This window comes from Cherax quadricarinatus, chromosome 66 (assembly GCF_038502225.1).
Source record: "Cherax quadricarinatus isolate ZL_2023a chromosome 66, ASM3850222v1, whole genome shotgun sequence".
NCBI classification, from domain to species: Eukaryota; Metazoa; Arthropoda; class Malacostraca; order Decapoda; family Parastacidae; genus Cherax; species Cherax quadricarinatus.
This window is the reverse complement of record NC_091357.1, coordinates 8,421,940-8,449,138: the sequence shown is the minus strand read 5'-3', so window position 1 is coordinate 8,449,138 and position 27,199 is coordinate 8,421,940. Positions and strand designations below refer to the sequence as shown.

The window sequence follows — 27,199 nt, the reverse complement described above, 5'->3', positions numbered from 1 at the left end:
AAGAGTGGCTAGACCATATCCACAACCAGTACACGGAGTTGTTGTTTTGGTGTCAAGGCAAGTCTGTGTCCCGGGTAATGAATGGATGGATGATGCTGAGCTAAAGGTTGATATATGAACTCTGTAAATGACTTCTTCCTCGTAGTGATATTGTTCCACATAAATAGGATACATCTATATAAGTGGCAGGCCTAGTGGGCCCTAAAGACAAGCAACCAGTTGTCGATAAGGACAATTTTGTACAGTTAAAGACATTCATAAAAGGAAACGTTTCCCCATTAGTGACTTCATCAGTCCTAAAGGACTGATGAAGCTACACATAGAGAATTTTTTTATTCACTGTCCTGAATTTGTGTCGTTCTTCTCAGACTTTTGGTATCACTGTATTATTAAAAGTCTTTAACATTAATTATTAATAGGTTTTTAAATTTGTTAGTTATTTTAACTTAGCATAATAGTATTTATGTTGAGTTTAACCCCGCACCTCCTTCAGTGCTGACACTGTACTTCCCCCCGCACCTCCTTCAGTGCTGACACTGTACTTCCCCCCGCACCTCCTTCAGTGCTGACACTGTACTTCCCCCCGCACCTCCTTCAGTGCTGACACTGTACTTCCCCCCGCACCTCCTTCAGTGCTGACACTGTACTTCCCCCCGCACCTCCTTCAGTGCTGACACTGTACTTCCCACCATACCTCCGTCAGTGCTGACACTGTACTTCCCCCCGCACCTCCTTCAGTGCTGACACTGTACTTCCTCCCGCACCTCCGTCAGTGCTGACACTGTACTTCCCACCATACCTCCGTCAGTGCTGACACTGTACTTCCCCCCGCACCTCCTTCAGTGCTGACACTGTACTTCCCCCCGCACCTTCCTCAGTGCTGACACTGTACTTCCCCCCGCACCTCCGTCAGTGCTGACACTGTACTTCCCCCCGCACCTCCGTCAGTGCTGACACTGTACTTCCCCCCGCACCTCCGTCAGTGCTGACACTGTACTTCCCCCCGCACCTCCTTCAGTGCTGACACTGTACTTCCCCCCGCACCTTCCTCAGTGCTGACACTGTACTTCCCCCCGCACTTCCTTCAGTGCTGACACTGTACTTACCCCGCACCTCCTTCAGTGCTGACACTGTACTTCCCCCCGCACCTCCGTCAGTGCTGACACTGTACTTCCCCCGCACCTCCTTCAGTGCTGACACTGTACTTCCCCCCGCACTTCCTTCAGTGCTGACACTGTACTTCCCCCCGCACTTCCTTCAGTGCTGACACTGTACTTCCCCCGCACCTCCTTCAGTGCTGACACTGTACTTCCCCCGCACCTCCTTCAGTGCTGACACTGTACTTCCCCCCGCACCTCTTTCAGTGCTGACACTGTACTTCCCCCCGCACCTCCGTCAGTGCTGACACTGTACTTCCCACCATACCTCCGTCAGTGCTGACACTGTACTTCCCCCCGCACCTCCTTCAGTGCTGACACTGTACTTCCCCCCGCACCTTCCTCAGTGCTGACACTGTACTTCCCCCCGCACCTCCGTCAGTGCTGACACTGTACTTCCCCCCGCACCTCCGTCAGTGCTGACACTGTACTTCCCCCCGCACCTCCGTCAGTGCTGACACTGTACTTCCCCCCGCACCTCCTTCAGTGCTGACACTGTACTTCCCCCCGCACCTTCCTCAGTGCTGACACTGTACTTCCCCCCGCACTTCCTTCAGTGCTGACACTGTACTTACCCCGCACCTCCTTCAGTGCTGACACTGTACTTCCCCCCGCACCTCCGTCAGTGCTGACACTGTACTTCCCCCGCACCTCCTTCAGTGCTGACACTGTACTTCCCCCCGCACTTCCTTCAGTGCTGACACTGTGCTTCCCCCCGCACTTCCTTCAGTGCTGACACTGTACTTCCCCCGCACCTCCTTCAGTGCTGACACTGTACTTCCCCCGCACCTCCTTCAGTGCTGACACTGTACTTCCCCCCGCACCTCTTTCAGTGCTGACACTGTACTTCCCCCCGCACCTCCGTCAGTGCTGACACTGTACTTCCCACCATACCTCCGTCAGTGCTGACACTGTACTTCCCCCCACACCTCCGTCAGTGCTGACACTGTACTTCCCACCATACCTCCGTCAGTGCTGACACTACTTCCCACCGCACCTCCGTCAGTGCTAACACTGTACTTCCCCCCGCACCTCCGTCAGTGCTGACACTGTACTTCCCACCATACCTCCGTCAGTGCTGACACTGTACTTCCCCCCGCACCTCCTTCAGTGCTGACACTGTACTTCCCCCCGCACCTCCGTCAGTGCTGACACTGTACTTCCCACCATACCTCCGTCAGTGCTGACACTGTACTTCCCCCCGCACCTCCTTCAGTGCTGACACTGTACTTCCCACCATACCTCCGTCAGTGCTGACACTGTACTTCCCCCCGCACCTCCGTCAGTGCTGGCACTGTACTTCCCCCCGCACCTCCGTCAGTGCTGACACTGTACTTCCCACCATACCTCCGTCAGTGCTGACACTGTACTTCCCCCCGCACCTCCGTCAGTGCTGACACTGTACTTCCCCCCGCACCTCCGTCAGTGCTGACACTGTACTTCCCACCATACCTCCGTCAGTGCTGACACTGTACTTCCCCCCGCACCTCCTTCAGTGCTGACACTGTACTTCCCCCGCACCTCCGTCAGTGCTGACACTGTACTTCCCACCATACCTCCGTCAGTGCTGACACTGTACTTCCCCCCGCACCTCCTTCAGTGCTGACACTGTACTTCCCACCATACCTCCGTCAGTGCTGACACTGTACTTCCCCCCGCACTTCCTTCAGTGCTGACACTGTACTTCCCCCCGCACTTCCTTCAGTGCTGACACTGTACTTCCCCCGCACCTCCTTCAGTGCTGACAATGTACTTCCCCCGCACCTCCTTCAGTGCTGACACTGTACTTCCCCCCGCACCTCTTTCAGTGCTGACACTGTACTTCCCCCCGCACCTCCGTCAGTGCTGACACTGTACTTCCCACCATACCTCCGTCAGTGCTGACACTGTACTTCCCCCCACACCTCCGTCAGTGCTGACACTGTACTTCCCACCATACCTCCGTCAGTGCTGACACTGTACTTCCCACCGCACCTCCGTCAGTGCTAACACTGTACTTCCCCCCGCACCTCCGTCAGTGCTGACACTGTACTTCCCACCATACCTCCGTCAGTGCTGACACTGTACTTCCCCCCGCACCTCCTTCAGTGCTGACACTGTACTTCCCCCCGCACCTCCGTCAGTGCTGACACTGTACTTCCCACCATACCTCCGTCAGTGCTGACACTGTACTTCCCCCCGCACCTCCTTCAGTGCTGACACTGTACTTCCCCCCGCACCTTCCTCAGTGCTGACACTGTACTTCCCCCCGCACTTCCTTCAGTGCTGACACTGTACTTCCCCCGCACCTCCTTCAGTGCTGACACTGTACTTCCCCCCCGCACTTCCTTCAGTGCTGACACTGTACTTCCCCCGCACCTCCTTCAGTGCTGACACTGTACTTCCCCCCGCACTTCCTTCAGTGCTGACACTGTACTTCCCCCCACACTTCCTTCAGTGCTGACACTGTACTTCCCCCGCACCTCCTTCAGTGCTGACACTGTACTTCCCCCGCACCTCCTTCAGTGCTGACACTGTACTTCCCCCCGCACCTCTTTCAGTGCTGACACTGTACTTCCCCCCGCACCTCCGTCAGTGCTGACACTGTACTTCCCACCATACCTCCGTCAGTGCTGACACTGTACTTCCCCCCACACCTCCGTCAGTGCTGACACTGTACTTCCCACCATACCTCCGTCAGTGCTGACACTGTACTTCCCACCGCACCTCCGTCAGTGCTAACACTGTACTTCCCCCCGCACCTCCGTCAGTGCTGACACTGTACTTCCCACCATACCTCCGTCAGTGCTGACACTGTACTTCCCCCCGCACCTCCTTCAGTGCTGACACTGTACTTCCCCCCGCACCTCCGTCAGTGCTGACACTGTACTTCCCACCATACCTCCGTCAGTGCTGACACTGTACTTCCCCCCGCACCTCCTTCAGTGCTGACACTGTACTTCCAACCATACCTCCGTCAGTGCTGACACTGTACTTCCCCCCGCACCTCCGTCAGTGCTGACACTGTACTTCCCCCCGCACCTCCGTCAGTGCTGACACTGTACTTCCCACCATACCTCCGTCAGTGCTGACACTGTACTTCCCCCCGCACCTCCGTCAGTGCTGACACTGTACTTCCCCCCGCACCTCCGTCAGTGCTGACACTGTACTTCCCACCATACCTCCGTCAGTGCTGACACTGTACTTCCCCCCGCACCTCCTTCAGTGCTGACACTGTACTTCCCCCCGCACCTCCGTCAGTGCTGATACTGTACTTCCCACCATACCTCCGTCAGTGCTGACACTGTACTTCCCCCCGCACCTCCTTCAGTGCTGACACTGTACTTCCCACCATACCTCCGTCAGTGCTGACACTGTACTTCCCCCCGCACCTCCTTCAGTGCTGACACTGTACTTCCCCCCGCACCTCCGTCAGTGCTGACACTGTACTTCCCCCTGCACCTCCTTCAGTGCTGACACTGTACTTCCCCCGCACCTTCCTCAGTGCTGACACTGTACTTCCCCCCGCACCTTCTTCAGTGCTGACACTGTACTTCCCCCACACCTCCTTCAGTGCTGACACTGTACTTCCCCCCGCACCTCCTTCAGTGCTGACACTGTACTTCCCACCACACCTTCAGTGCTGACACTGTACTTCCCCCTGCACCTCCTTCAGTGCTGACACTGTACTTCCCACCACACCTTCAGTGCTGACACTGTACTTCCCCCCGCACCTCCGTCAGTGCTGACACTGTACTTCCCACCACACCTCCGTCAGTGCTGACACTGTACTTCCCCCCGCACCTCCTTCAGTGCTGACACTGTACTTCCCCCCGCACCTCCGTCAGTGCTGACACTGTACTTCCCACCATACCTCCGTCAGTGCTGACACTGTACTTCCCCCTGCACCTCCTTCAGTGCTGACACTGTACTTCCCCCCGCACCTTCCTCAGTGCTGACACTGTACTTCCCCCTGCACCTCCTTCAGTGCTGACACTGTACTTCCCCCACACCTCCTTCAGTGCTGACACTGTACTTCCCCCCGCACCTCCTTCAGTGCTGACACTGTACTTCCCACCACACCTTCAGTGCTGACACTACTTCCCACCACACCTTCAGTGCTGACACTAGTTCCCACCACACCTTCAGTGCTGACACTGTACTTCCCACCACACCTTCAGTGCTGACACTGTACTTCCCACCATACCTCCGTCAGTGCTGACACTGTACTTCCCCCCACACCTCCTTCAGTGCTGACACTGTACTTCCCCCCGCACCTTCCTCAGTGCTGACACTGTACTTCCCCCCGCACCTCCTTCAGTGCTGACACTGTACTTCCCCCACACCTCCTTCAGTGCTGACACTGTACTTCCCCCCGCACCTCCTTCAGTGCTGACACTGTACTTCCCACCACACCTTCAGTGCTGACACTGTACTTCCCACCACACCTTCAGTGCTGACACTGTACTTCCCACCACACCTTCAGTGCTGACACTACTTCCCACCACACCTTCAGTGCTGACACTGTACTTCCCACCACACCTTCAGTGCTGACACTGTACTTCCCACCACACCTTCAGTGCTGACACTGTACTTCGCACCACACCTTCAGTGCTGACACTGTACTTCTACCACACCTTCAGTGCTGACACTGTACTTCCCACCACACCTTCAGTGCTGACACTGTACTTCCCACCACACCTTCAGTGCTGACACTGTACTTCCCACCACACCTTCAGTGCTGACACTGTACTTCCCACCACACCTTCAGTGCTGACACTGTACCTCCCACCACACCTTCAGTGCTGACACTGTACTTCCCACCACACCTTCAGTGCTGACACTGTACTTCCCACCACACCTTCAGTGCTGACACTGTACTTCCCACCACACCTTCAGTGCTGACACTGTACTTCCCACCACACCTTCAATGCTGACACCATACTTCCCACCACACCTTCAGTGCTGACACTGTACTTCCCACCACACTTTCAGTGCTGACACTGTACTTCCCACCACACCTTCAATGCTGACACTGTACTTCCCACCAAACCTTCAATGCTGACACTGTACTTCCCACCACACCTTCAGTGCTAACACTGTACTTCCCACCACACCTCCGTCAGTGCTGACACTGTACTTCCCACCACACCTCCGTCAGTGCTGACACTGTACTTCCCACCACACCTCCGTCAGTGCTGACACTGTACTTCCCACCACACCTTCAGTGCTGACACTGTACTTCCCACCACACCTTCAGTGCTGACACTGTGCTTCCCCCCGCACCTCCTTCAGTGCTGACACTGTACTTCCCACTGCACCTCCTTCAGTGCTGACACTGTACTTCCCACCGCACCTCCTTCAGTGCTGACACTGTATTTCCCACCACACCTTCAGTGCTGACACTGTACTTCCCACCACACCACCTTCAGTGCTGACACTGTACTTCCCACCACACCACCAGTGCTGACACTGTACTTCCCACCACACCTACAGTGCTGACACTGTACTTCCCACCACACCTTCAGTGCTGACACTGTACTTCCCACCACACCTTCGTCAGTGCTGACACTACTTCCCACCACACCTCCGTCAGTGCTGACACTACTTCCCACCACACCACCGTCAGTGCTGACACTGTACTTCCCACCATACCTCCGTCAGTGCTAACACTGTACTTCTCACCACACCTCCGTCAGTGCTGACACTGTACTTCCCACCACACCTTCGTCAGTGCTGACACTACTTTCTACCACACATTCAGTGCTGACGCTCTATTCCCACCACCACCCCTCCTTCAGAGTACAGGCACTGTACTTCCCACCACCACCCGTCCTTCAGAGTACAGGCACTGTACTTCCCACCACCACTCCTTCAGAGTACAGGCACTGTACTTCCCACCACCACCCCTCCTTCAGAGTACAGGCACTGTACTTCCCACCACCACCCCTCCTTCAGAGTACGGGCACTGTACTTCCCACCACCACTCCTCCTTCAGAGTACAGGCACTGTACTTCCCACCACCACTCCTTCAGAGTACAGGCACTGTACTTCCCACCACCACTCCTCCTTCAGAGTACAGGCACTGTACTTCCCACCACCACCACTCCTTCAGAATACAGGCACTGTACTTCCCACCACCACTCCTTCAGAGTACAGGCACTGTACTTCCCACCACCACTCCTTCAGAGTACAGGCACTGTACTTCCCACCACCACTCCTCCTTCAGAGTACAGGCACTGTACTTCCCACCACCACCCGTCCTTCAGAGTACAGGCACTATACTTCCCACCACCACTCCTCCTTCAGAGTACAGGCACTGTACTTCCCACCTACATTCCTCCTTCATTTTACCATTTTTTTGTGTGTGTGCGTTATATACTATTTTTTTATGTCGTACTCTATCAAAATGGTCAGTAAGTGTGTCTGGTAAACTCCAGGTACTACTACATGGGGAGGTGGAAAATAATCCTTCCTCCGTAAGCTATGCGCGTCGTAAAAAGCGACTAAAATACTGGGAGCAATGGGGCAGTAACCTCTTCTGTAAAAATTACTAAAAATGATATAAACTTTATAAAACTGGGCCACTTTACCTTGGTAGGAGACGTCCGGTGTGATAGGTGAAACTACGTAGCTTTGAGAAGCGACAAGTTATACAGTTTGACTGGACATGGGTGTTTACCCTTCCCTCTCGTGTCAGTAATCGTCAGTACGAGAACTTTCACAGTAGACAGAGGAGTCAGCATACATGTCTGGTACATAACCACGCACTTTAAGGTGCTTACCCCCGTCCATGTGGCTCGTGGCGTGCTGCTGCTGCTGCTGCTGCTGCTGCTGCTGCTGCTGCTGCTGCTGCTGCTGCTGCTGCTGCTGCTGCTGCTGCTGCTGCTGCTGCTGCTGCTGCTGCTGCTGCTGCTGCTGCTGCTGCTGCTGCTGCTGCTGCTGCTGCTGCTGCTGCTGCTGCTGCTGCTGCTGCTGCTGCTGCTGCTGCTGCTGCTGCTGCTGCTGCTGCTGCTGCTGCTGCTGCTGCTGCTGCTGCTGCTGCTGCTGCTGCTGCTGCTGCTGCTGCTGCTGCTGCTGCTGCTGCTGTTGTTGTTGTTGTTGTTTATCTTTCATAATTAACCAGGTGTGTCTACTCACCTTCGTGAAATTTCATACATTTCTTTTTTTATAATTGATAATGATGCTAGTTAAGCGAACATAATGTCAGATTATATGTATGTTTATGCTGGTAAATTTACTTTAAGTAACTTCTCCTTGGATATGCTTAGGAGGATTTGTATTATAAAGAGCACTGATTAATTTTCAAGTATCACAGCTAGCTTTCCTGAGTGTTGAATGTAGTTGTATCTGTAAGGTTTATGTGATCCTCTCTTTCACACAGATGAGTCACAGGGATGTTGCGAAGTATTTCTTAAGTCATAGAATTGTCAGGAAGTGGAATAGTCTGGAAAGTAATGCAGTGTAGGCAGATTTCAAACATAATTTTAAGAAGAGGTATGGTCAAGTTCATGGAGCAGGGAGAGCGTTGACCTAATAGCGACCAGTGAAGTGGCGGGGCCAGCAGCTACGAATTGACCCCAGCAGCCCCGATTAGGTGAGCGCACGCACACGCGCGCACAGACACACACACTGTCGGCCTGACGACACTGGAGGACAGGAGGGATGGGGGAGACATGATAACGACATACAAAATACTGCGTGGAATAGGTAAGGTGGACAGAAACAAGATGTTCTAGAGAGGGGACACAGAAACAAGGGGTCACTCTTGGAAGTTAAAGACGCAGATGAGACACAGGGATGTTAGGAAGCATTTCTTCAGTCATAGAGTGGTCAGGAAAGGGAACAGTCTGGCGAGCGATGTAGTGGAGGCAGGAACCATACATTGCGTTAAGACGACGTATGATAAAACTCATTACACAGGGAGAGAGAGGACCTAGTACCGTTCAGTGAAGAGGCGGGGCCAGGAGCTGAGTCTCGACCCCTGCAACTACAATTAGGTGAGTACGTACACACACACACACACACACACACACACCTTACATGTTAGCAGCAGTGTGACATAGCGTGCTTCACGAGACACTATGCATGACCTCAACACACACTCCCTTCCCTGCTATTTTAATTATAAATATTATTGCAGAGTGCTTTCACATTTTGACGTGCGTGGTTTTTCGTTCTTTTAATAGTATATGTTTTACCTCGGGTTTACGTCGACTTGTATGAGAGCTTTGGGTAAGTGAATGTGAATAATGTTACCACAATGGTGCAAACGTTAGTTTTTATGAGTTTACTTCCTTCAACACTGCCATGCTTTGACTACGTGTGTGTGTGTGTATATATATATATATATATATATATATATATATATATATATATATATATATATATATATATATATATATATATATAATGCGCACAAAACCACTGTAAAAAATAGTGAAGTCAAGAAAGTGCTTGGAAATGCACTATTTTTTCACGGTGGTTATTTTGCATATTGTGCTGTTTACTGTGATATATATAATCACACACGATCATAATAACCAGATTTGATGGTTATACAAAGGTACTTGTAATAATAATATTTAAGTTATTCTCGTATGGTTTAATAACATTACGCATATATTCAATGATCGTAATTAGTTGATAACAACAGCTCAAAACTGGTAGACAATTACCCCAGTGGAAACAAGTTTCATTATTCGTCTTAATTGCATTATCGAAGGCTAAAATCTACACAATGTACCTTTGTTGCAAGCCTGCAACGTGCCCTCGGAGGCACCGGACAAATGTTGCAACTGCTCCCTGGAAAATATTTGTCGAGTTTTCCGAATAAAATTTCCTCCACCAGGGATAAGGCTGCAAACTTTTTGTGGTTTTTCTCCGTCGGGTTTCTCGGTTTATTTTATAGTGTTACCTCCTCCCTCATGCGGGTTTAGCTCGTAGTTTGATTAATTGTTTTACTAGCAGTATAATGCCTATAACCATTGTATGTTATATGTTCTATAATGTTCTGACACTGTTGAATTTATCTGTTATCCTGCCTCAGCTCAGTCCACAGGCTGAGAGCTGTTATCCTGCCTCAGCTCAGTCCACAGGCTGAGAGCTGTTATCCTGCCTCAGCTCAGTCCACAGGCTGAGAGCTGTTATCCTGCCTCAGCTCAGTCCACAGGCTGAGAGCTGTTATCCTGCCTCAGCTCAGTCCACAGGCTGAGAGCTGTTATCCTGCCTCAGCTCAGTCCACAGGCTGAGAGCTGTTATCCTGCCTCAGCTCAGTCCACAGGCTGAGAGCTGTTATCCTGCCTCAGCTCAGTCCACAGGCTGAGAGCTGTTATCCTGCCTCAGCTCAGTCCACAGGCTGAGAGCTGTTATCCTGCCTCAGCTCAGTCCACAGACTGAGAGCTGTTATCCTGCCTCAGCTCAGTCCACAGGCTGAGAGCTGTTATCCTGCCTCATCTCAGTCCACAGGCTGAGAGCTGTTATCCTGCCTCAGCTCAGTCCACAGGCTGAGAGCTGTTATCCTGCCTCAGCTCAGTCCACAGGCTGAGAGCTGTTATCCTGCCTCAGCTCAGTCCACAAGCTGAGAGCTGTTATCCTGCCTCAGCTCAGTCCGCAGGCTGAGAGCTGTTATCCTGCCTCAGCTCAGTCCACAGGCTGAGAGCTGTTATCCTGCCTCAGCTCAGTCCACAGGCTGAGAGCTGTTATCCTGCCTCAGCTCAGTCCACAGGCTGAGAGCTGTTATCCTGCCTCAGCTCAGTCCACAGGCTGAGAGCTGTTATCCTGCCTCAGCTCAGTCCACAGGCTGAGAGCTGTTATCCTGCCTCAGCTCAGTCCACAGGCTGAGAGCTGTTATCCTGCCTCAGCTCAGTCCACAGGCTGAGAGCTGTTATCCTGCCTCAGCTCAGTCCACAGGCTGAGAGCTGTTATGCTGCCTCAGCTCAGTCCACAGGCTGAGAGCTGTTATCCTGCCTCAGCTCAGTCCACAGGCTGAGAGCTGTTATCCTGCCTCAGCTCAGTCCACAGGCTGAGAGCTGTTATCCTGCCTCAGCTCAGTCCACAAGCTGAGAGCTGTTATCTTAGCATAGCTGATTTACAGGCTGAAAGTTATCATATCACTGCTTATTTACAGGCTGAGTGTTATACTAGCGTAGATTATTCCAGTGGCCAGTCCTATCTAAGATATACTCTCACCTTTCGTACATGCAGGACGCGCTCACAACAGTTGACTAACACAGGCTACCTAACCACGGAACGGGTGGTGTTAGAGCGCATGGCGAGTGAGTCAACTCCAGGCCAGTGTGTAAACCACTGGGCCTGGAGTTGTGCGACTCTCTCGCCATGGGTTCACATCCCACCCGTTCCATGGTTTGTTTGCAATCGTATTACGATTTCGTGAGTCACCTAAGTACCTATTTACTGCCTAGTGAATAGGGGCAATAGGTGTAACGAGACTGGCCCATAAGTTTCACCCTGCCCAGGATACAACCCAGATCTTTCGACAAACACAAGTACCTATTTACTACAAAGCGAACAGAGGCAATAGGTGTAATGCGAATTGCCACCTAAGTCTCACCCTGTAAAGTTCTGAATGGTGCAGAGGGTGGCGTGCTGGACTTCCAGTCTAGGGGTCACGGGTTCGTATCCCGTTGAGGACGAGTTCTGAAAGTGACTGACCTTTGGACTTTATGAAAACAAGTACAGGTGGGACATCTACCTGGAGTTCATTACCTTCGTAACTTGTTCAGCTATGAAAAGTTAGGGGCCCAGTCCCTGGACCCATTATGTACCTCTGTAATCTTTTGACTACCTCCCACAGGATGGGTATGGGGTGCATAATAAAGATATTAAACTAACTCGGACACAAGTCGCGCGCTGGTGTGTGTGTGTGTGTGTGTGTGTGTGTTATTGTTACTGTACAAACCCCGAATCGTTAGTTACGTACAATTTCTGTTCGACTCGCAATCGAAGGTTTCCGGGTTAAATCCCGGGCGAGGTGGGACTTACGGGTAAGTCTCCCGACACTCGACTGCACCTGTCATTCAGAAGTAATCAGATAGGTAATGACAGCTGTAACTATTTCTAGCTGCAAGAGAAATACAACTGCCCTCGTGGCTTCCAGACTTTAGTCAGTATTTCCGTGAAGTTGATAAAAAAGCTTCGAGGAAATATATTTGGCTTTCTCCCCGAGTCCGTTTGGATATTTCGGTCAGGGGCGGCGCTAGGGGGGGGCTTGGGGAGCTTCAACCCCCTCCAAATTCTCGTAGCCCCCCTAAATAAAATTAACGCTGCTTCAAAACAAGTCTTCTAACCCGCCCCTCTACCCGTAAGCTAGTCACCCCCCCTCCCCTACCAACCAGCTTGCCACCCACTTCCCCTACCAACCAGCTAGCCACCCACATCCCCTACCAACCAGCTAGCCACCCACATCCCCTACCAACAAGCTAGCCACCCCCTTCCCCTACCAACAAGCTAGCCACCCCCTTCTGCCAGCAAGCTAGCCACCCCCTTCCCCTGCCAACCAGCTTGCCACCCCCTTCCCCTACCAACCAGCTAGCCACCCCCTTCCCCTGCCAACAAGCTAGCCACCCCCTACCAACAAGCTAGCCACCCCCTTCCCCTACCAACAAGCTAGCCACCCCCTTCCCCTACCAACAAGCTAGCCACCCCCTTCCCCTGCCAACAAGCTAGCCACCCCCTTCCCCTGCCAACAAGCTAGCCACCCCCTTCCCCTGCCAACAAGCTAGCCACCCCCGACCCCTACCAACAAACTAGCCACCTCCTTCCCCTACCAACAAGCCAACCACCCCCTTCACCTGCCAACAAGCTAGCCACCCCCTTCTGCCAACAAGCTAGCCACCCCCTTCCCCTGCCAACAAGCTAGCCACCCCCTATCCCTACCAACAAACTAGCCACCCCCTTCCCCTACCAACAAGCTAGCCACCCCCTTCCCCTACCAACCAGCTAGCCACCCCCTTCCCCTACCAACCAGCTAGCCACCCTCTTCCCCTACCAACAAGTTAGCCACCCCCTTTCGCTACCAACTAGCCACCCCCTTCCCCTACCAACCGGCTAGCCACCCCTCCCCTACCAACCAGCTAGCCACCCCCTTACCCTACCAACCAGCTAGCCACCCCCTTCCTCTACCAACCAGCTAGCCACCCACTTCCCCTACCAACCAGCTAGCCACCCCCCTTCCCCTACCAACCAGCTAGCCACCCACTTCCCCTACCAACCAGCTAGCCACCCCCCTTCCCCTACCAACCAGCTAGCCACCCCCTTCCCCTACCAACCAGCTAGCCACCCACTTCCCCTACCAACCAGCTAGCCACCCCCCTTCCCCTACCAACCAGCTAGCCACCCCCTTCCCCTACCAACAAGCTAGCCACCCCCTTCTGCCAGCAAGCTAGCCACCCCCTTCCCCTGCCAACCAGCTTGCCACCCCCTTTCCCTACCAACCAGCTAGCCACCCCCTTCCCCTGCCAACAAGCTAGCCACCCCCTACCAACAAGCTAGCCACCCCCTTCCCCTACCAACAAGCTAGCCACCCCCTTCCCCTACCAACAAGCTAGCCACCCCCTTCCCCTGCCAACAAGCTAGCCACCCCCTTCCCCTGCCAACAAGCTAGCCACCCCCTACCCCTACCAACAAACTAGCCACCTCCTTCCCCTACCAACAAGCCAACCACCCCCTTCTCCTGCCAACAAGCTAGCCACCCCCTTCTGCCAACAAGCTAGCCACCCCCTTCCCCTGCCAACAAGCTAGCCACCCCCTATCCCTACCAACAAACTAGCCACCCCCTTCCCCTACCAACAAGCTAGCCACCCCCTTCCCCTACCAACCAGCTAGCCACCCCCTTCCCCTACCAACCAGCTAGCCACCCTCTTCCCCTACCAACAAGTTAGCCACCCCCTTTCGCTACCAACTAGCCACCCCCTTCCCCTACCAACCGGCTAGCCACCCCTCCCCTACCAACCAGCTAGCCACCCCCTTACCCTACCAACCAGCTAGCCACCCCTTCCCCTACCAACCAGCTAGCCACCCCTTTCCCCTACCAAAAAGCTAGCCACCCCATTCCCCTACCAACACGCTTGTTAACGAGGAGCTGCACAAAATATCGACTTGAATGACAGCCAATAAACTTACACTTAACACTGGCAAAACCTACTATATTATGTTTGGTAGCAGAGCAGGTGTTGCGCAGCTTAACATTAAGATCGACAACACTCTAATTGCCAGACATAATGAGGGCAAATTCCTTGGCCTATACCTCGACAACAACCTAAATTTCAGCACCCATATCTAACACATAACAAAAAAAGTATCCAAAACGGTGGGGGTCCTCTCCAAGATACGATACTACGTACCGCAAACTGCCCTTCTCACACTATACCATTCACTTATATATCCATACCTCACCTATGCTATCTGTGCTTGGGGTTCAACTGCAGCAACACTCCTAAAGCCAATAATAACCCAACAAAAAGCCGCAGTAAGAATAATCACTAAATCCCATCCCTGGCAACACCCTCCCACTCTTCATAGATCTAAACTTACTCCCTGTTCAGAACATCCACACTTAGTACTGTGCAATCTATATCTACAGGACCTTAAATTCCAATATTAACCTTGACCTAAAACGCTTTCTTGATAGTTGTGACAGGATCCACAGGCATAACACCAGACACAAACACCTCTGTGACTTTCCCCGTGTTCCACTAAACCTTTACAAAAATTCAATGTATTTCAAAGGACCTAAAATCTGGAACACCCTACCTGAAAACTCTAGAACTGCAGACACATTCATCACTTTCAAAACTACAGTTAGAAAACATCTTATCTCCCTGATCCACCCCGACAACTAACTACATGATAACCACCTGGTGGTTCACAATTACACTCACCCACTGACTGTAAACCCAGAAATACTAATCTTAATCTTAAAATAATAAATCCTAACTAGGCATAAGTTTGCCTATGATACTCAAATATAGACACCTTGTATTGTGCCAAAACAAAAGCATTCACATTACTAAACTCACAAATTATGATGTAGTCACTTAGCCTTAATACCATAATCTGTAAGGATTTAATGTTAAGAATTAATCTAAGTCTGTTCGAAATGCCTAGCCATGCTTGGTGTCCTAGTGGCCCCCTCTGTAATTAGTATTTCATAACATGTAAACCACACAATACCCAAAACCTGTAAACCCCGCATTGTAACCATTATAGAGAATAAACTTGAATTGAACAAGCTAGCCACCCCCTTCCCCTACCAGCCAGCTAGCCACCCCCTTCCCCTACCAACCAGCTAACAAACCCCTAAGTCGCACTAGTGTGTAAATTCTTGTACCGCACCAGAATATAGTACACAAAGCTTGGTTTAAAGACTCGTGATCAAACACTAGGACAGAAAACGTTTCGGTCCTGGGACGTTGATCACGTTTCGGTCCTGGGACGTTGATCACGTTTAACATACACAGGTTAAAATAACAGTATAAGCGGAGAGTGGAGTTTGACACCCCTGTCACTCACCCATCACTCACACCCCTGTCACTCACACCCCTGTCACCCACACCCCTATCACTCACACCCCTATCACTCACACCCCTATCACTCACACCCGTCACACACCGCTGTCACACCCGTCACTCACACCGCTGTCACGCCCGTCATTCACACCCCTGTCACTCACACCCCTGTCATTCACACCCCTGTCACTCACACCCCTGTCATTCACTCCCTTGTCACTCACACCCCTGTCATTCACACCCCTGTCACTCACACCCCTGTCACTCACACCCCTGTCATTCACACCCCTGTCACTCACACCCCTGTCATTCACTCCCTTGTCACTCACACCCCTGTCATTCACACCCCTGTCACTCACACCCCAGTCACACTCCTGTCACTCACATGTCACTCACACCCTTGTCACTCATACTCTGTCGCTCGCACCCCTGTATCAATTACCATGGTTTATACCACGCAGAGTAAAAGGGTTTATTGTTGATACAAAGACGGAGTGTAAAGTACACAGTGTTTAAAGGATACATTACAGGTACACTGATGCTTGAGGGATACATTACAGGTACACTGATGCTTGAGGGATACATTACAGGTACACTGATGCTTGAGGGATACATGACAGGTACACAGTGTTTGTGGGATACATTACAGGTACACGGTGTTTGTGGGATACATTGCAGGTACACAGTGTTTGAGGGATACATTACAGGTACACAGTGTTTGTGGGATACATTACACGTACACAGTGTTTGAGGGATACATTACAGGTACACAGTGTTTGTGACATACATTACAGGTACACAGTGTTTGAGGGATACATTACAGGTACACAGTGTTTGTGACATACATTACAGGTACACAGTGTTTGAGGGATACATTACAGGTACACAGTGTTTGAGGGATACATTACAGGTACACAGTGTTTGTGGCATACATTACAGGTACACAGTGTTTGAGGGATACATTACAGGTACACAGTGTTTGAGGGATACATTACAGGTACACAGTGTTTGAGGGATACATTACAGGTACACAGTGTTTGAGGGATACATTACAGGTACACAGTGTTTGAGGGATACATTACAGGTACACAGTGTTTGTGGCATACATTACAGGTACACAGTGTTTGAGGGATACATTACAGGTACACAGTGTTTGAGGGATACATTACAGGTACACAGTGTTTGAGGGATACATTACAGGTACACAGTGTTTGAGGGATACATTACAGGTACACAGTGTTTGAGGGATACATTACAGGTACACAGTGTTTGTGGCATACATTACAGGTACACAGTGTTTGAGGGATACATTACAGGTACACAGTGTTTGAGGGATACATTACAGGTACACAGTGTTTGTGGCATACATTACAGGTACACAGTGTTTGTGGCATACATTACAGGTACACAGTGTTTGAGGGATACATTACAGGTACACAGTGTTTGAGGGATACATTACAGGTACACAGTGTTTGAGGGATACATTACAGGTACACAGTGTTTGAGGGATACATTACAGGTACACAGTGTTTGAGGGATACATTACAGGTACTCATTATTTGAGGGATACATTACAAGTACAGAGATGGTGTTTATTGGTTACATCTCAGATATCTGGTGCAGCATCACCCCGGAGATGGGACTCGCCTTAACCAAGAGCACATCCATTGTAAAACCATTTGTTAATTTTTCTAAATGAAAAACTATTCAGGTCTGTAGATTAGGAATACAAACAAGCTCACACCAGTGTATACCCATAACTGTGTTTATTGTGGCTGGTTGTGTGTGTAGATGCTTGAGTGTACACTGAGGTGAGTGTAGTGTGGGTGGTCACTGTAGATGCTTGAGTGTACACTGAGGTGAGTGTAGTGTGGGTGGTCACTGTAGATGCTTGAGTGTACACTGAGGGGAGTGTAGTGTGGGTGGTCACTGTAGATGCTTGAGTGTACACTGAGGGGAGTGTAGTGTGAGTTGTCACTGTAGATGCTTGAGTGTACACTGAGGTGAGTGTAGTGTGGGTGGTCACTGTAGATGCTTGAGTGTACACTGAGGGGAGTGTAGTGTGGGTGGTCACTGTAGATGCTTGAGTGTACACTGAGGTGAGTGTAGTGTGGGTGGTCACTGTAGATGCTTGAGTGTACACTGAGGGGAGTGTAGTGTGGGTGGTCACTGTAGATGCTTGAGTGTACACTGAGGGGAGTGTAGTGTGAGTGGTCACTGTAGATGCTTGAGTGTACACTGAGGGGAGTGTAGTGTGGGTGGTCACTGTAGATGCTTGAGTGTACACTGAGGGGAGTGTAGTGTGGGTGATCACTGTAGATGCTTGAGTGTACACTGAGGTGAGTGTAGTGTGGGTGGTCACTGTAGATGCTTGAGTGTACACTGAGGGGAGTGTAGTGTGGGTGGTCACTGTAGATGCTTGAGTGTACACTGAGGGGAGTGTAGTGTGGGTGGTCACTGTAGATGCTTGAGTGTACACTGAGGTGAGTGTAGTGTGGGTGGTCACTGTAGATGCTTGAGTGTACACTGAGGGGAGTGTAGTGTGGGTGGTCACTGTAGATGCTTGAGTGTACACTGAGGGGAGTGTAGTGTGGGTGGTCACTGTAGATGCTTGAGTGTACACTGAGGGGAGTGTAGTGTGAGTGGTCACTGTAGATGCTTGAGTGTACACTGAGGGGAGTGTAGTGTGGGTGGTCACTGTAGATGCTTGAGTGTACACTGAGGGGAGTGTAGTGTGAGTGGTCACTGTAGATGCTTGAGTGTACACTGAGGGGAGTGTAGTGTGGGTGGTCACTGTAGATGCTTGAGTGTACACTGAGGTGAGTGTAGTGTGGGTGGTCACTGTAGATGTTTGAGTGTACACTGAGGTGAGTGTAGTGTGGGTGGTCACTGTAGATGCTTGAGTGTACACTGAGGTGAGTGTAGTGTGGGTGGTCACTGTAGATGCTTGAGTGTACACTGAGGGGAGTGTAGTGTGGGTGGTCACTGTAGATGCTTGAGTGTACACTGAGGGGAGTGTAGTGTGGGTGGTCACTGTAGATGCTTGAGTGTACACTGAGGGGAGTGTACACTGAGGGGAGTGTAGTGTGGGTGGTCACTGTAGATGCTTGAGTGTACACTGAGGGGAGTGTAGTGTGGGTGGTCACTGTAGATGCTTGAGTGTACACTGAGGGGAGTGTAGTGTGGGTGGTCACTGTAGATGCTTGAGTGTACACTGAGGGGAGTGTAGTGTGGGTGGTCACTGCAGATGCTTCAGTGTACACTGAGGTAAGTGTAGTGTGAGTGGTCACTGTAGATGCTTGAGTGTACACTGAGGGGAGTGTAGTGTGGGTGGTCACTGTAGATGCTTGAGTGTACACTGAGGGGAGTGTAGTGTGGGTGGTCACTGTAGATGCTTGAGTGTACACTGAGGGGAGTGTAGTGTGGGTGGTCACTGTAGATGCTTGAGTGTACACTGAGGGGAGTGTAGTGTGGGTGGTCACTGTAGATGCTTGAGTGTACACTGAGGGGAGTGTAGTGTGAGTGGTCACTGTAGATGCTTGAGTGTACACTGAGGGGAGTGTAGTGTGGGTGGTCACTGTAGATGCTTGAGTGTACACTGAGGGGAGTGTAGTGTGGGTGGTCACTGTAGATGCTTGAGTGTACACTGAGGTGAGTGTAGTGTGGGTGGTCACTGTAGATGCTTGAGTGTACACTGAGGTGAGTGTAGTGTGGGTGGTCACTGTAGATGCTTGAGTGTACACTGAGGGGAGTGTAGTGTGGGTGGTCACTGTAGATGCTTGAGTGTACACTGAGGGGAGTGTAGTGTGGGTGGTCACTGTAGATGCTTGAGTGTACACTGAGGTGAGTGTAGTGTGAGTGGTCACTGTAGATGCTTGAGTGTACACTGAGGTGAGTGTAGTGTGGGTGGTCACTGTAGATGCTTGAGTGTACACTGAGGTGATTGTAGTGTGGGTGGTCACTGTAGATGCTTGAGTGTACACTGAGGTGAGTGTAGTGTGGGTGGTCACTGTAGATGCTTGAGTTTACACTGAGGTGAGTGTAGTGTGGGTGGTCACTGTAGATGCTTGAGTGTACACTGAGGGGAGTGTAGTGTGGGTGGTCACTGTAGATGCTTGAGTGTACACTGAGGGGAGTGTAGTGTGGGTGGTCACTGTAGATGCTTGAGTGTACACTGAGGGGAGTGTAGTGTGGGTGGTCACTGTAGATGCTTGAGTGTACACTGAGGGGAGTGTAGTGTGGGTGGTCACTGTAGATGCTTGAGTGTACACTGAGGGGAGTGTAGTGTGGGTGGTCACTGTAGATGCTTGAGTGTACACTGAGGGGAGTGTAGTGTGGGTGGTCACTGTAGATGCTTGAGTGTACACTGAGGGGAGTGTAGTGTGGGTGGTCACTGTAGATGCTTGAGTGTACACTGAGGGGATGTGTAGTGTGGGTGGTCACTGTAGATGCTTGAGTGTACACTGAGGGGAGTGTAGTGTGGGTGGTCACTGTAGATGCTTGAGTGTACACTGAGGGGAGTGTAGTGTGGGTGGTCACTGTAGATGCTTGAGTGTACACCGAGGGGAGTGTAGTGTGGGTGGTCACTGTAGATGCTTGAGTGTACACTGAGGTGAGTGTAGTGTGGGTGGTCACTGTAGATGCTTGAGTGTACACTGAGGGGAGTGTAGTGTGGGTGGTCACTGTAGATGCTTGAGTGTACACTGAGGTGAGTGTAGTGTGAGTGGTCACTGTAGATGCTTGAGTGTACACTGAGGGGAGTGTAGTGTGGGTGGTCACTGTAGATGCTTGAGTGTACACTGAGGGGAGTGTAGTGTGGGTGGTCACTGTAGATGCTTGAGTGTACACTGAGGTGAGTGTAGTGTGGGTGGTCACTGTAGATGCTTGAGTGTACACTGAGGTGAGTGTAGTGTGGGTGGTCACTGTAGATGCTTGAGTGTACACTGAGGGGAGTGTAGTGTGGGTGGTCACTGTAGATGCTTGAGTGTACACTGAGGTGAGTGTAGTGTGGGTGGTCACTGTAGATGCTTGAGTGTACACTGAGGTGAGTGTAGTGTGGGTGGTCACTGTAGATGCTTGAGTGTACACTGAGGTGAGTGTAGTGTGGGTGGTCACTGTAGATGCTTGAGTGTACACTGAGGGGAGTGTAGTGTGGGTGGTCACTGTAGATGCTTGAGTGTACACTGAGGTGAGTGTAGTGTGGGTGGTCACTGTAGATGCTTGAGTGTACACTGAGGGGAGTGTAGTGTGGGTGGTCACTAGATGCTTGAGTGTACACTGAGGGGAGTGTAGTGTGGGTGGTCACTGTAGATGCTTGAGTGTACACTGAGGGGAGTGTAGTGTGGGTGGTCACTGTAGATGCTTGAGTGTACACTGAGGTGAGTGTAGTGTGGGTGGTCACTGTAGATGCTTGAGTGTACACTGAGGTGAGTGTAGTGTGAGTGGTCACTGTAGATGCTTGAGTGTACACTGAGGTGAGTGTAGTGTGGGTGGTCACTGTAGATGCTTGAGTGTACACTGAGGTGAGTGTAGTGTGGGTGGTCACTGTAGATGCTTGAGTGTACACTGAGGTGAGTGTAGTGTGAGTGGTCACTGTAGATGCTTGAGTGTACACTGAGGGGAGTGTAGTGTGGGTGGTCACTGTAGATGCTTGAGTGTACACTGAGGTGAGTGTAGTGTGAGTGGTCACTGTAGATGCTTGAGTGTACACTGAGGGTAGTGTAGTGTGGGTGGTCACTGTAGATGCTTGAGTGTACACTGAGGGGAGTGTAGTGTGAGTGGTCACTGTAGATGCTTGAGTGTACACTGAGGGGAGTGTAGTGTGGGTGGTCACTGTAGATGCTTGAGTGTACACTGAGGGGAGTGTAGTGTGGGTGGTCACTGTAGATGCTTGAGTGTACCCTGAGGTGAGTGTAGTGTGGGTGGTCACTGTAGATGCTTGAGTGTACACTGAGGGTAGTGTAGTGTGGGTGGTCACTGTAGATGCTTGAGTGTACACTGAGGGGAGTGTAGTGTGAGTGGTCACTGTAGATGCTTGAGTGTACACTGAGGGGAGTGTAGTGTGGGTGGTCACTGTAGATGCTTGAGTGTACACTGAGGGGAGTGTAGTGTGGGTGGTCACTGTAGATGCTTGAGTGTACACTGAGGGGAGTGTAGTGTGGGTGGTCACTGTAGATGCTTGAGTGTACACTGAGGGGAGTGTAGTGTGGATGGTCACTGTAGATGCTTGAGTGTACACTGAGGGGAGTGTAGTGTGGGTGGTCACTGTAGATGCTTGAGTGTACACTGAGGGGAGTGTAGTGTGGGTGGTCACTGTAGATGCTTGAGTGTACACTGAGGGGAGTGTAGTGTGGGTGGTCACTGTAGATGCTTGAGTGTACACTGAGGGGAGTGTAGTGTGGGTGGTCACTGTAGATGCTTGAGTGTACACTGAGGGGAGTGTAGTGTGGGTGGTCACTGTAGATGCTTGAGTGTACACTGAGGGGAGTGTAGTGTGGGTGGTCACTGTAGATGCTTGAGTGTACACTGAGGTGAGTGTAGTGTGGGTGGTCACTGTAGATGCTTGAGTGTACACTGAGGGGAGTGTAGTGTGGGTGGTCACTGTAGATGCTTGAGTGTACACTGAGGGGAGTGTAGTGTGGGTGGTCACTGTAGATGCTTGAGTGTACACTGAGGTGAGTGTAGTGTGGGTGGTCACTGTAGATGCTTGAGTGTACACTGAGGGGAGTGTAGTGTGGGTGGTCACTGTAGATGCTTGAGTGTACACTGAGGGGAGTGTAGTGTGGGTGGTCACTGTAGATGCTTGAGTGTACACTGAGGGGAGTGTAGTGTGGGTGGTCACTGTAGATGCTTGAGTGTACACTGAGGTGAGTGTAGTGTGGGTGGTCACTGTAGATGCTTGAGTGTACACTGAGGGGAGTGTAGTGTGGGTGGTCACTGTAGATGCTTGAGTGTACACTGAGGGGAGTGTAGTGTGGGTGGTCACTGTAGATGCTTGAGTGTACACTGAGGTGAGTGTAGTGTGGGTGGTCACTGTAGATGCTTGAGTGTACACTGAGGGGAGTGTAGTGTGGGTGGTCACTGTAGATGCTTGAGTGTACACTGAGGGGAGTGTAGTGTGGGTGGTCACTGTAGATGCTTGAGTGTACACTGAGGTGAGTGTAGTGTGGGTGGTCACTGTAGATGCTTGAGTGTACACTGAGGGGAGTGTAGTGTGGGTGGTCACTGTAGATGCTTGAGTGTACACTGAGGGGAGTGTAGTGTGGGTGGTCACTGTAGATGCTTGAGTGTACACTGAGGGGAGTGTAGTGTGGGTGGTCACTGTAGATGCTTGAGTGTACACTGAGGTGAGTGTAGTGTGGGTGGTCACTGTAGATGCTTGAGTGTACACTGAGGGGAGTGTAGTGTGGGTGGTCACTGTAGATGCTTGAGTGTACACTGAGGGGAGTGTAGTGTGGGTGGTCACTGTAGATGCTTGAGTGTACACTGAGGGGAGTGTAGTGTGGGTGGTCACTGTAGATGCTTGAGTGTACACTGAGGGGAGTGTAGTGTGGGTGGTCACTGTAGATGCTTGAGTGTACACTGAGGGGAGTGTAGTGTGGGTGGTCACTGTAGATGCTTGAGTGTACACTGAGGGGAGTGTAGTGTGGGTGGTCACTGTAGATGCTTGAGTGTACACTGAGGGGAGTGTAGTGTGGGTGGTCACTGTAGATGCTTGAGTGTACACTGAGGGGAGTGTAGTGTGGGTGGTCACTGTAGATGCTTGAGTGTACACTGAGGGGAGTGTAGTGTGGGTGGTCACTGTAGATGCTTGAGTGTACACTGAGGTGAGTGTAGTGTGGGTGGTCACTGTAGATGCTTGAGTGTACACTGAGGGGAGTGTAGTGTGGGTGGTCACTGTAGATGCTTGAGTGTACACTGAGGTGAGTGTAGTGTGGGTGGTCACTGTAGATGCTTGAGTGTACACTGAGGTGAGTGTAGTGTGGGTGGTCACTGTAGATGCTTGAGTGTACACTGAGGGGAGTGTAGTGTGGGTGGTCACTGTAGATGCTTGAGTGTACACTGAGGTGAGTGTAGTGTGGGTGGTCACTGTAGATGCTTGAGTGTACACTGAGGGGAGTGTAGTGTGGGTGGTCACTGTAGATGCTTGAGTGTACACTGAGGTGAGTGTAGTGTGGGTGGTCACTGTAGATGCTTGAGTGTACACTGAGGTGAGTGTAGTGTGGGTGGTCACTGTAGATGCTTGAGTGTACACTGAGGTGAGTGTAGTGTGGGTGGTCACTGTAGATGCTTGAGTGTACACTGAGGTGAGTGTAGTGTGGGTGGTCACTGTAGATGCTTGAGTGTACACTGAGGGGAGTGTAGTGTGGGTGGTCACTGTAGATGCTTGAGTGTACACTGAGGGGAGTGTAGTGTGGGTGGTCACTGTAGATGCTTGAGTGTACACTGAGGTGAGTGTAGTGTGGGTGGTCACTGTAGATGCTTGAGTGTACACTGAGGGGAGTGTAGTGTGGGTGGTCACTGTAGATGCTTGAGTGTACACTGAGGGGAGTGTAGTGTGGGTGGTCACTGTAGATGCTTGAGTGTACACTGAGGTGAGTGTAGTGTGGGTGGTCACTGTAGATGCTTGAGTGTACACTGAGGTGAGTGTAGTGTGGGTGGTCACTGTAGATGCTTGAGTGTACACTGAGGGGAGTGTAGTGTGGGTGGTCACTGTAGATGCTTGAGTGTACACTGAGGTGAGTGTAGTGTGGGTGGTCACTGTAGATGCTTGAGTGTACACTGAGGGGAGTGTAGTGTGGGTGGTCACTGTAGATGTTTGAGTGTACACTGAGGTGAGTGTAGTGTGGGTGGTCACTGTAGATGCTTGAGTGTACACTGAGGTGAGTGTAGTGTGGGTGGTCACTGTAGATGCTTGAGTGTACACTGAGGTGAGTGTAGTGTGGGTGGTCACTGTTGCTGTGGGCAGCAGCCCTCAAGCTTGTGTTTTGTCTAGTGTTTTGTGTTTTTTATTTAACTTTGAATAAAAGCTTTTTTTACATTGAGTGCATATTTTTTTTTGCTTTGGATACATGGCCTTTTTTCTTTGAATATATGCTTTTTTTTCTTTGAGTATATGTATTTTTTTTTTGTATTTTTAATTTTGTATACATGCAATATTTTTTACAAGGATAGCGAAGGCACATAGATGTTAGGTGCATATAAATAGTACATTCTATATATTAAATTTACGGTAACGTAATAGTCAGAGTGAAATATTTCCTATGGCCGATTGTCATAGGAGAGTCAGCTGCCGCACCTTCACCCTGAGTCTCACTGACTTTATCACTTAATGAAAGAAACATCTGTGGTGGAAGATGACGACGGGGGGGGGATAACTAGGTTTTTTCTTTCTGTAATAATGGTAGGATTATCGATAGTATGTTAGGTAAAGGGACACAAGTGGAAATAATGTGACATTTTATTGTGGCAACGTTTCTCTCTCTCTCTCAAGGGCTTGACAAAGCTTCTGGAGAGAGAGAAACGTTGCCACAATAAACTGTCACATTATTTGCACTTGTATCCTTCTACCAAACTCTTCTTCCCATTATGTAACTTGTAGAGCAGCAGCACACTGCTGGTGTACCCAGTTTTAATAATAATAATAAAGGGTCTTTGCCACGCCACTTCCATAGAGCCACAGAAGGGGTCATCATGTGACCCGTGTGAGGGTGTGTCTGTGAGGGATAAATTAGCATCAAGCACCATCTGATGTGAACCCGAACCAAGGTTATCGCAGCCTGGACGTAATGGTGCTCTCTCACGCCATTCGGAAAACCTTCCACCACAACCACACCCGGTATCGAAAAAAAAAATCTGTAAAGAGAAGCTTTATTTGAGACGTTTCGCCCATGGACACGACTGTGGAAGTCTGTCCATAAGCGAGATGCTTCAATAAAGTTCAGCTTTCCAGTTCTCTCTCTCTTCATCACTTTCCGGGTTAGTGCCGTGTGTTTCCACTCCACGTACCGTCCTCATGGCGCAGTGGATAGCGCGCTGGACTTCTAATCCAGAGGTCACGGGTTCGAATCCCGTTGAGGATGAGCGGGTTCTGGCTGTGACTGACCCTTGAACTTTATGTAGATGACGTGAGTGTAGCCGATACACCAAGGTAAGTCACACATCGCCAGCATTATGGAAAAAAACTGCTTATCTCACCGGCGTTAGACAGTAACCTGTTTTATGCATCATTATCCCTATTTCAAACTAACTTGACATATTTATTTCCTACACACAAACTTTTCCTTGTAAACCTTGTGTTTAAGGGTTTTTTCAGTCCTTGATTCCGTTCTTTGTTTATCCAGTCTCTCCTCACATTGATTTAGATTTTTGGCGCCGAAGTGGCTGGTTTATTGCGCACCCACATATACATCCTGTGGATGGTAGCGCAAGGGCATATGGATACACAAAAGGCCTAAGAACTCGGCCCCAAAAGGGTTAACAGGTGTACATTTGGATTTTTATCTACCGTTCACTTATGTGTTACAAGCAAATTCAGGAAATTTGTTTAATATATCTGGTATCTTACTTTCATTAAGAGATTTTGACATGTCACATAAGTTATTATACTATATATTCCTCAATAAGTGGACAATTAAGCACACAGTGTTCAAGATAGTGACCATAGGGCTGGCCACACACTTTGCATTTGGTTTGATCATCATCTGTGTGTCTGTCAAACTGCCACAAGTACTTGTAACCGAGCCTAAACCTGGCAGGTTGCTCCATAAACATACTTATCTACGTTCATGTTATAGTGGGTTATAGATCTACTCAGGCTTTTAACTACATTCCTATAACATCCAGTTTCATTGTTTACTTCTAATTTTATTCCTAATGCTAGACACAGATGCACTAAAGTTGTATTCTACATTCTCCTTCAGGGTACTTTTCTTGACTAACATAACTTTATCATGAAGGAGTAATCCAATGTGTAATGGAATCCGTAACAGTTGTACATTAATTCCTTTTTCCCGGATTTTTGAGTATCTCCGGTGAGCATGTTAGTCATTATGTGAGTGAAGAACCATCACAATCAGTAATACTCAGTCATGCTCTGTGTCATAAAGTAACTAACATCCTAATAACGCTAAAACTTTAGCGTTATTAGGATGGCAAACAATTCAGTTTGCAGTGTAGACTCCCAGTTGTTAATTTTTATGCCTTACTCAACAAAGTTCATATTGTCATGAGTAAACCTTCACTAGATGTACGCAGTTTGAGACGATGCAAACTCAGTCTTAATTGCTCTCCTCGTAAGGAAGGTGCCCAGAGCTCGGAATTAGCATAGTCAACCTTCTCTGAATATTTCCAAATCAGGTACGTGTACGTCCATTCCATTGCAAGGTGGTCAGCGCTATACCACTGTTTGACCCATGTGGGTTTACCACTTGTCTTTCGAATAATAATAAAGTCTGTCTTCAAAATTTTGAGAAAAGACCCTCCCTATGCCATCATATAGTAAGAAGCTACTGTAAAACACTCCACTATAAATAT

At 50.2% G+C, this 27,199-nt stretch overlaps 1 protein-coding gene and 1 non-coding gene across 2 annotated transcripts in view; both read left to right on the top strand.

Annotated features, from left to right (window-relative positions):
- The window catches only part of LOC138854655 (polycystin-1-like protein 1), a 416,726-nt gene that overhangs the window by 29,460 nt on the left and 360,067 nt on the right, over positions 1 to 27,199 (top strand). The gene's annotated exons all lie outside the window — the stretch shown is intronic.
- Positions 25,674 to 25,746, top strand: TRNAR-UCU (transfer RNA arginine (anticodon UCU)). Its single transcript has one exon. It is a non-coding gene; the product is annotated as a tRNA-Arg (tRNA).